The sequence below is a fragment of the Camelus ferus genome, chromosome 34 (assembly GCF_009834535.1).
Source record: "Camelus ferus isolate YT-003-E chromosome 34, BCGSAC_Cfer_1.0, whole genome shotgun sequence".
In the NCBI taxonomy this organism is placed as follows: Eukaryota; Metazoa; Chordata; class Mammalia; order Artiodactyla; family Camelidae; genus Camelus; species Camelus ferus.
The window spans coordinates 14,904,694-14,913,332 of NC_045729.1; positions in this window are offsets into that span (position 1 = coordinate 14,904,694).

Below are 8,639 nucleotides of genomic sequence, written 5' to 3' on the forward strand. Positions count from 1 at the left end.
TTAAGCAGCTACAGCACTCTTGGTGTTATTAATGGTTCTTGGAGATTCTAAGAGGGGTTATGGGAATGGAGAATGAAATTGATGATGAAAAGTAAGATTTTACTGCAGAATATGATAAAAGGAAAATCTGTGCAAAAATCTAGGTAAGTGGCCAAGAAGCAGCGGGTTTAGTTTAAAAAAAAAGAAGCGAATCAAAACGGAGATTTACAAACTTGGATGTGGGGCTCACTGCCACTTCACCTGCCACATTAGTGCTGTTGTCAGCTGGACATGCATCATCACAGCTAACAACTTAAACTTCAGCATCATGACAGAGTTTTTCTTTGGAAGAGGAAGTAGGGAGAAATGAAGAGACATATAACAAGATGATGTAACAAGAGGCTGGGAAAACATGATGTAATGAGGATGAGAAATCACATGATGAAAAAAAATCACTGGTGCAAATACACATATGATTATGTAAATGTTATAGTCATGTTCTAAACATGTATTTCTTGGAGATTTCTTCTCAGTGGGGTGTATTTAGGGAACATATTTTGTAAACAGAAATAATGGGCAATGACATGCATATATAAAAACCTGTCATTCTATTTACTTATGTAAAACAGAATTTTTAAAATCTTTGAACATCTTAAAAAATAAAACGTGATGGAGTGAAAAAGTTTTCAGAAAACACATTCAAAAGTAAGTCAGACAGAGAAAGACAAATATCATGTGATATCACTTATATGTGGAATCTTAAAAAAATGATGCAAATTCTGTTTACAAACCATAAACAGACTCATGGACATAGAAAACAAACTATGGTTACCAAAGGGGAAAGGGCAGGGAGGGATAAATCAGGGGTTGGGGATTAACAGACACACATTACTGTATATAAAATAGATTAAAAAAATAAGGACCTACTATATAGCACAGGGAACTGTATTCAATTTCTTATAATAACATATAATGAAAAGGAATCTGAAAATAAAAAATATATGTTATGTATATGTATAACTGAATCACTTTGCTAACAAAGTGAAACTAACATTGAACTAGCCTGAAACTGACATTGTTAATCAACCACACTTCAATAAAAAAAAAATTTAAAAAAAGACAACACATTCAGGCATTCATTTTAGAGAAACAGCTAGACAATGATAAAAATAATACCTAAATAATAAGCAAATAAAACAGTCACGATTTACAGAACGTATTGAAAGAAGCAATTCATCGTTAGCAATCTTAGCAAAAACTCTGTAATTAAGTGGCAGTTTTAGGGAGAATATCATTTAAAACTAAGGAATTATTTTGCAAATATTAGTAAGGGTTTTTAAACTCACGGGATACCCTGTATGGGATGCACAAGGGAAGTAACAGTGTAAGAAAATAAAGAGGAATGAAGTCAGCACTAGTTCAGGGATTGTTCTTAAATACATGTCATACAGAAGTGAGAAAGGAAGGGTCAGACAATTCTTTTGTGTACTTTTGAGGAGGTCATACCAAAGCTTAAAAACACCAGATACCTGCGGATGAAACAGACCATGGAGATCCAGCAAATACCTTAAATATTAGCCATTTTGAGTGGTCAGGCTGCAAATGGTCTGGAAAGCTGAAAACCTAACACAGATTATTTTTACGAGACCTAATTGGTATGGGCAGAATTGGGTAATCAGTCCAGAATGGCAGCACTATTATTATCTAGAAAAGTGCTAACAGCAGTAAGGTACCGCTGATAACTTCGAAAGGAGGTCAAAGATCTGATGGAGTTAATCTGCTGGGAGTTGTGGGGACAATGTTCTATGCATTTTGGTCTCGTCTACCAGAAAACAACAGGATCGACGTGGGCAGGGGTCACAGGTCTGGTATGCAGGGTTGCCTCTGAATCAGAAACGGAGTCCTCCACTTTGTGCCACTGGTGGCACTGTGTTGTCATGTCCAGTATGATGATGGATCCGGGCGGCAATAGGAGAGAATGTGGACAGCCACATGAAAGACACAGACAGTTAAATCAGTAGCTGTGTATTCTTCCTACAGATTTTGGCCCAGTTGAGAAGAGTCTCACCTGCCTGCCAGGATAGATTTACAACTCGAGACCACAAAGATAGGACACTGGTAACAATTCATTCATGAATCAATTAAAAAAAAAATACCATCAGATTCATCCAGAGGAATATTGGCTGAAGCTGAGAACGGCTTTGAGTTCTGCACACTGAGTGTAATGACCACATCAGCTGTTGGATCTGCAGAGCTGGTGCTGTGCTAAAACATTTGCATCAGTATCAGATTTCAAGGCATCAAAGATCCTGACCTAAGTATTTGGGGGACCTCCATGACTCAAGAGATCCACCAAGGCCATCACTGTTATTCAGGTGATGGAGTTAGGGTAAATTTTCTGCAAAGAGAAGGTGTCACTTTTTCAGATAAAGATGACACTGCTGGAACAGGCTATGCTCTTGAGCATAACATTTCCATTGGACAGGGGAGTCTTGTGTCCTTCTCACATTGTTATTATTGAGTCCAAGTTGTATCACCCCAAACAGGAAGGCTGATTTTTAAATGGGCTTTGAGTATTTGAATATTCATATTTTTATACATGCAGGAACCCAAGATAAGTAGGCATTTGCTACTGTTATATACAGATATGTGAGTTTTGTATTATTTTACTTATGCACTTTTTTCTAATTTTTATTTTTATTTGATTTGAGTATGGGTAGAAAGAAATTTTTTATTTTTTTTTATTATTTTACTTATGCACTTTTTTCTAATTTTTATTTTTATTTGATTAGTATGGGTAGAAAGAAATTTACTTACATTAGTATTACAAATTTGGCACAAAATGCTTCAGATTTGCATTAACTATAAAAGAAAGAAATAGAAGAGTAGGCATAGAAATGGGAGCCTAAAAGCATAGAATTGAATATTTTGTAAAGCATATTTTGATAGTCAGACATTTCTGTTAAAGCTAAAGGACCCGGGCTGTGACTAAGAAGTACTTGGCAGGATTCCTTGCAATCTGGATTCAAAGTGCTGTTGACAGATTCTCACTGTCAAATTCTGCTCTTACCACATGGCTATCAAAGAAGTTTCAAATTATAAAGATATCCGGAATGGTAAGGTTTTATGCTGTACCAAACCAGGGCAAATATCACTGCATTGAAAAAAGAAAACTGATTGAAATCCACAAAGATGGAAGAGATGAAATCATCATATATGGAAACATGTCCAGAAGACAAGATCAGAAGCAACTCCACCTTTGGAACATTAAATACCTTTTTAAAAATCTATAAGGACAACATTTATCTTTTCTGTTACCTTTCTTCATTCCCCTGAATTTCTCCTTGTGTATCATTAAGGCACTTATCTCGTGGCTTTTATTTTCTCCTTATTCATCACCACTCCCATGACTTAGTCACATAAACCTAGACCAAAGGTGGGTCTCATGAATGGTTGCATTGCCACTAACTGCTCATTTTCCATTTTTTGCACCTAATTAACTATGGCATTCAGCTGAACTAGATTCCATCTTCTCTCCTTGTATATTCAGGTTGCAGGGAGTATATGTAATCTGATGCAGGGAGTCAAACTGCTGGGTGTTGATTCACATCAGGATCTCAAATCTTCCATGGATTCTAATTGGCCCTTAACAAATCAATTTTATTTATTCTTTGTATTTTTTGAAGTATAGTTGATTTGCAATATTACATTAGTTTCAAGTGTATAGCATAGTGATTCAGTATTTTTATAGGTTACATTCCATTGAAAGTTGTTACAAGAGAATGGCTATAACTCCCTGTGCTATACAGTATATCCTTATTGCTTGTCTATTTTATACAGAGTAGTTTGTATCTCTTAATCCCATACCCCTAATCTGCCCCCAACCCTTTCCTCTCCCCTTTGGTAACCACTAGTTCATTCTCTGTATCTGTGAGTCTGTTTCTGTTTTGTCAATAAGTTCATTTGTATTATTTTTAAGATTCCACATGTAAGTGATGTAATACAGTATTTGTCTTTCTCTGTCTGACTTACTTCATTTAAGTATAATACTCTTTACATCCATTCACATTGCTGCCAATGGCAGAGTTTCATTCTTCATACAACTTAATATCAAAAAACACCCAATCAAAAAAATTGGCAGAAGACTGAATAAATATTTTTCCAAAGAAAACATAAAGATGTCTAACAGGCACATGAAAAGATGCTCAACATTGCTAATTGTTAGAGAAATGCAAATTAACACAACAATAATATATTACCTCACACCTGTCAGAATGGCCATCATCAACAAATCTACAAATATCAAGTGTTGGAAAGGATGTGGAGAAAAGGGAACCCTTGTACACTGTTGGTGGGAATGTAAATTGGTGCAACCAACGTGAAAAACAGTATGGAGTTTCTCAAAAAAAAGTTCCAAAAAAAAAAAAAAAAGTTCCTAAAAATAGAACTACCATATGATCCAGCAATTCCACTCTTAGGTACACATCCAGAAAAAAACAAAACCACTAATTTGAAAAGATACATGCATAGTGTACATAGCAGCACTATTTACAACAGCCAAGACATGGAAGCAGCCTAAGTGTCCATCGACAAGTGAATGGATAAAGAAGTGGTATGCATATTAAGCTCTGGATCAAGAATTATAATTATGTCGAGTACGTGGGAAAAGATTCATGCCCCTAACTTATTTCTCAGCCTGGTGCATTTAACGAAAACATGTTTGAAAAACAATCTAATTGTTGTATCCACCTCACCCTGCCTCTAGCAACCACAAATCTGATCTCTATTTCTATGAGTTAGGGTTTTTTTAGATTCTACATATCAGTGAGATCATACAGTATTTGCCTTACTCTGATTTATATTACTTAGCATAATGCCCTCAAGTTGCATCCATGTTACCACAATTGACATTATTTCCTTTTTATGGCTGAATAGTATTCCACTGTGTGTGTGTGTGTGTGTGTGTGTGTGTGTGTGTGTGTGTGTATCACATTTTCTTTATCCATTCATTCATCAGTGGAAACTTAGGTTGTTTCATGTCTTAGCATTTATAAATAATGCTGCAATGGACATGGGGGTGCAGTGTAGATATCTCTTTAGTGATTTTATTTGGATAGTGATTTTATTTACTTCAGATATATACCCAGAAGTGGAATTTCTGAATCATGTGGGAGTTTTATTTTTAATTTTCTGAGGAACCTCTATAATGTTTCCCATAGTGGCTGTACCAATTTAAATTTCCAACAACAATGCTCAGGGTCCCTTTTCTCCACATTCTTGCCATTTGTTGTCTTTCATCTTTTTGATTATAGCCATTCTGACAGGTGTGAGGTGATATCTCACTGTGGTTTTGATTTGCATTTCCCTAATAATTAGTGATGTTGAGCACATTTTCATGTATCTGTTGACCATCTGAGTATCTTCTTTGAGAAAATATCTATTCAGAACCTTTGCCCATTATTTAATTGAAAATTGAATTATTTGTGTGTGTGGTTCCTTTCTTTTTTTTTTTTTTGCTATTAAGTTGTATGAGTTCCTTATAGATTTTGGATATCAACCTCATATTAATGTGTTTTGTAAATATTTTTTCCCATTCAGTAAGTTAGTTTTTCACTTTGTTAATCATTTCTTTTGCTGTGCAGAAGCTTTTGGTTTGATGTAACTCCATTTACTTATTTTTGCTCTTATTGCTTGTGCTTTTGGAGTTATGTCAAAAAATCTTTTTCAAGATTCATCTAAAGAAGGAGTTTTATGATTTCAGGTCTTACATTTAAGTTTTTAACCCATTTAATATCTGTGAATAGTTAAGATAAGGGGTTACTTTCATTCTTTTGCATGTGCATATCCAGTTTTCCAAGCACAGTTTATTGAAAAGTCTGTCATTTCTCCATTGAGAATTCTTGTCTCTCTTATCAAATATTAAATGGTCATATATGCAAAGGTGTACTTCTTGTCTCTCAATTCTATTCCATTTGTCTATATGTCTGCTCTTATGCAAGTATCATGCTGTTGTGATTACTATAATTTTTGGATATAGTTTCAAGTCAGCAAGTATGGCTTTGGGTAGTAAGGACAATTTAACAATATTAATTTTTCCCATCCATGAACATGAGCTATCTTTTCATTTATTTGTATCTTTTTCAATTTATTTCATCAATGCCTTATAGTTTTCAGAGTAAAGAGTTTTCACCTCTTTGATTAAAATTATTTCTAATTATTTTATTGTTTTTGATGCTATTGTAACTAGGATTGTTGTTTTTATTTATTTGTCAGTTTTTTTGTTGTTAGTGTATACGAATGCTACTGATTCCTGTATGTCAGTTTTGTATCCTACAACTTTACTAAATTCATTAATTAGTTCTAACAGGTTTGTGGTGAAGTTTAGGGTTTTCTATATATAAACTCATGTCTTCTGCAAATAGACACAATTTTACTTCTTGCTTTCCAAGTCTGGTGCCTCTTGTATCTTGTGCTTCTCCCTCACTCTTGTGTTCTAGGATTTTCACAGTGGTGTCTTGTCTATGGATAGTTGCTAGCTGTCTTCTTTGATGGTGACCAGAGTCAGAAATGATATATGTTGCCATCTTGATGACATGACTCCCACAAGATTTTATGTTAAATGTGACCAAAATTAGTGTTTCTTTGTCACTTAGCAAAAGAAAATGTAAATATTCTCTAGAGCAACTATTTCATTCCAGGTTAAATAAGTTCTCACAAATAAATTAGTGACAAAGCTGAAAAGCTGAGAGTCATAAACAAACAAATTAAAATGCTAAGCATAAAAGTAAACAAGTCACCTTAGAAAGAACCAGAAGGAATAAAAATGACAAGAGAAGATATTCACAAAACTATTACTGCAATAATCAGACACATTATATAAATTAACTATATTTACCATGTTGAAAGGACAAATTGGACAATGTGTTTAAAGGATAAGAAATTCTTAAATTGACCAAGTAGATTTGAAAAACTATTAAATAGAATTTCTAATAAAACCAGATAAAATATTGGATAGGTTTATCAACTAGTTTGACACAAAGAGAAAATTAATGAATTGGAGGACATTTCTGAAGCTACTGTTTAAAATATAGCATATAGAGACAAAAAGTAGAAATTATGAAAAAGAAATTAAACATAAAGCAACTTAGATAAATGCCTAAAGGTAGCATTCCAGAAAGACTGAAGAGGAAAAATGGTAGATATGCTTTCTCTGTAAAATTAACAGCAAAGAATTTTCAACCCACTGATAAAGAGACAACAACCCACAGATTTATTAAGCCTAATTATCATTAATTGGGTAAATGACTATACTTCAATTAAAGAAAAGAAAGAGCAAAAAAAAAATTAACTGGGATGAAAGAGAGAGAAAAAAGTTCACAAAAAAACACATTATAGCAAAAACTGAAGAAGACCAAGAACAATGATATATCGCCAAAAGCAGCACTAGAGAAAAGACTTTGAATGTGTTTTGTTTACTGCCCCTTCTGTATATGCATATCATTCATCCTTGCTACGTTTGAAGTTATATTAAAAAGTTATATGAAAATTAAGATCACTGTTGAATTGAAAATTTTATTATTATTAAGAAACCCACCTTAAATACTACATTTTGCACTAGAGTGTACTTTGTCAGATATCAAGAGCTATAACTGCTTTAATTTGGTTAGTATTTGCATTATATATGTTTTCATCTTTTATTTGTAACAATTGTGCATCCTTATCTATTAGATATGGCTTTTGTAAGTAACATATAATATTTAAAATGTTTTTAAAAACCCATGTGATAATTTTTATCTTTTCACCAGATCACTGAGAGCATCTACACTTACTGTTGATTTTTTTTTTTGTCAGTATCATAATTTTGTGCTATTTGTCCTGTCTATTCTTGGGTTTTTCCCTTTCCTTTTAGTTTCTTTTGGATTTATTTATTTTCCTCAATTTATGTTTTCCTCTATAGTGTTTGATGTTATACTTTATTTCCATCATTTTTGCATTTACTTGAATTTAAATCATGTGTACTTAAACTCCCGAATTTATCCCTTCCCCTTTGCAAATATTAATCACTATACATAAAAATAGATAACAAACAAATTTCTTCTATATAGCACAGGGAAGCATACTCAATATCTTGTAATAATCTTTAATAAAAAGAACATGAAAATAAATATATGTGTGTATATATATATATATATATATATACACACATACATGACTGGGACATTATACTGTACACCAGAAATTGACACGTTGTAACTGACTATACTTCAATTAAAAAAAGCGTGTGTACTTAAATCATTAATGCCTATAAGTAGTCATTGTGTTTACCCTCTTCCAAAACAATATCAGACCCAAGAACACTTATGGTCTCCCAGTCAAATTAAATTCTTTTGCTATGAAGTTTATTTCTATTGATCAAAGGTGAGGGCAGCGGCTTCTGTGGTCACTGTGGTATGTATATCTCAGAGCGCACATTAGGCTGAGAATGAAATTTCACATATGTACACTTTAATCTTTTCAATGATAAAAATCAATCATATTCATTAAAAACAGCAACACAAAAATGGAAAACCACATACATAATATAAAAATATACCAAGTTAGTTAGTTAAATATTATTACATTACAATCTCAAATTGCCAGATTAGACACATATTATTATC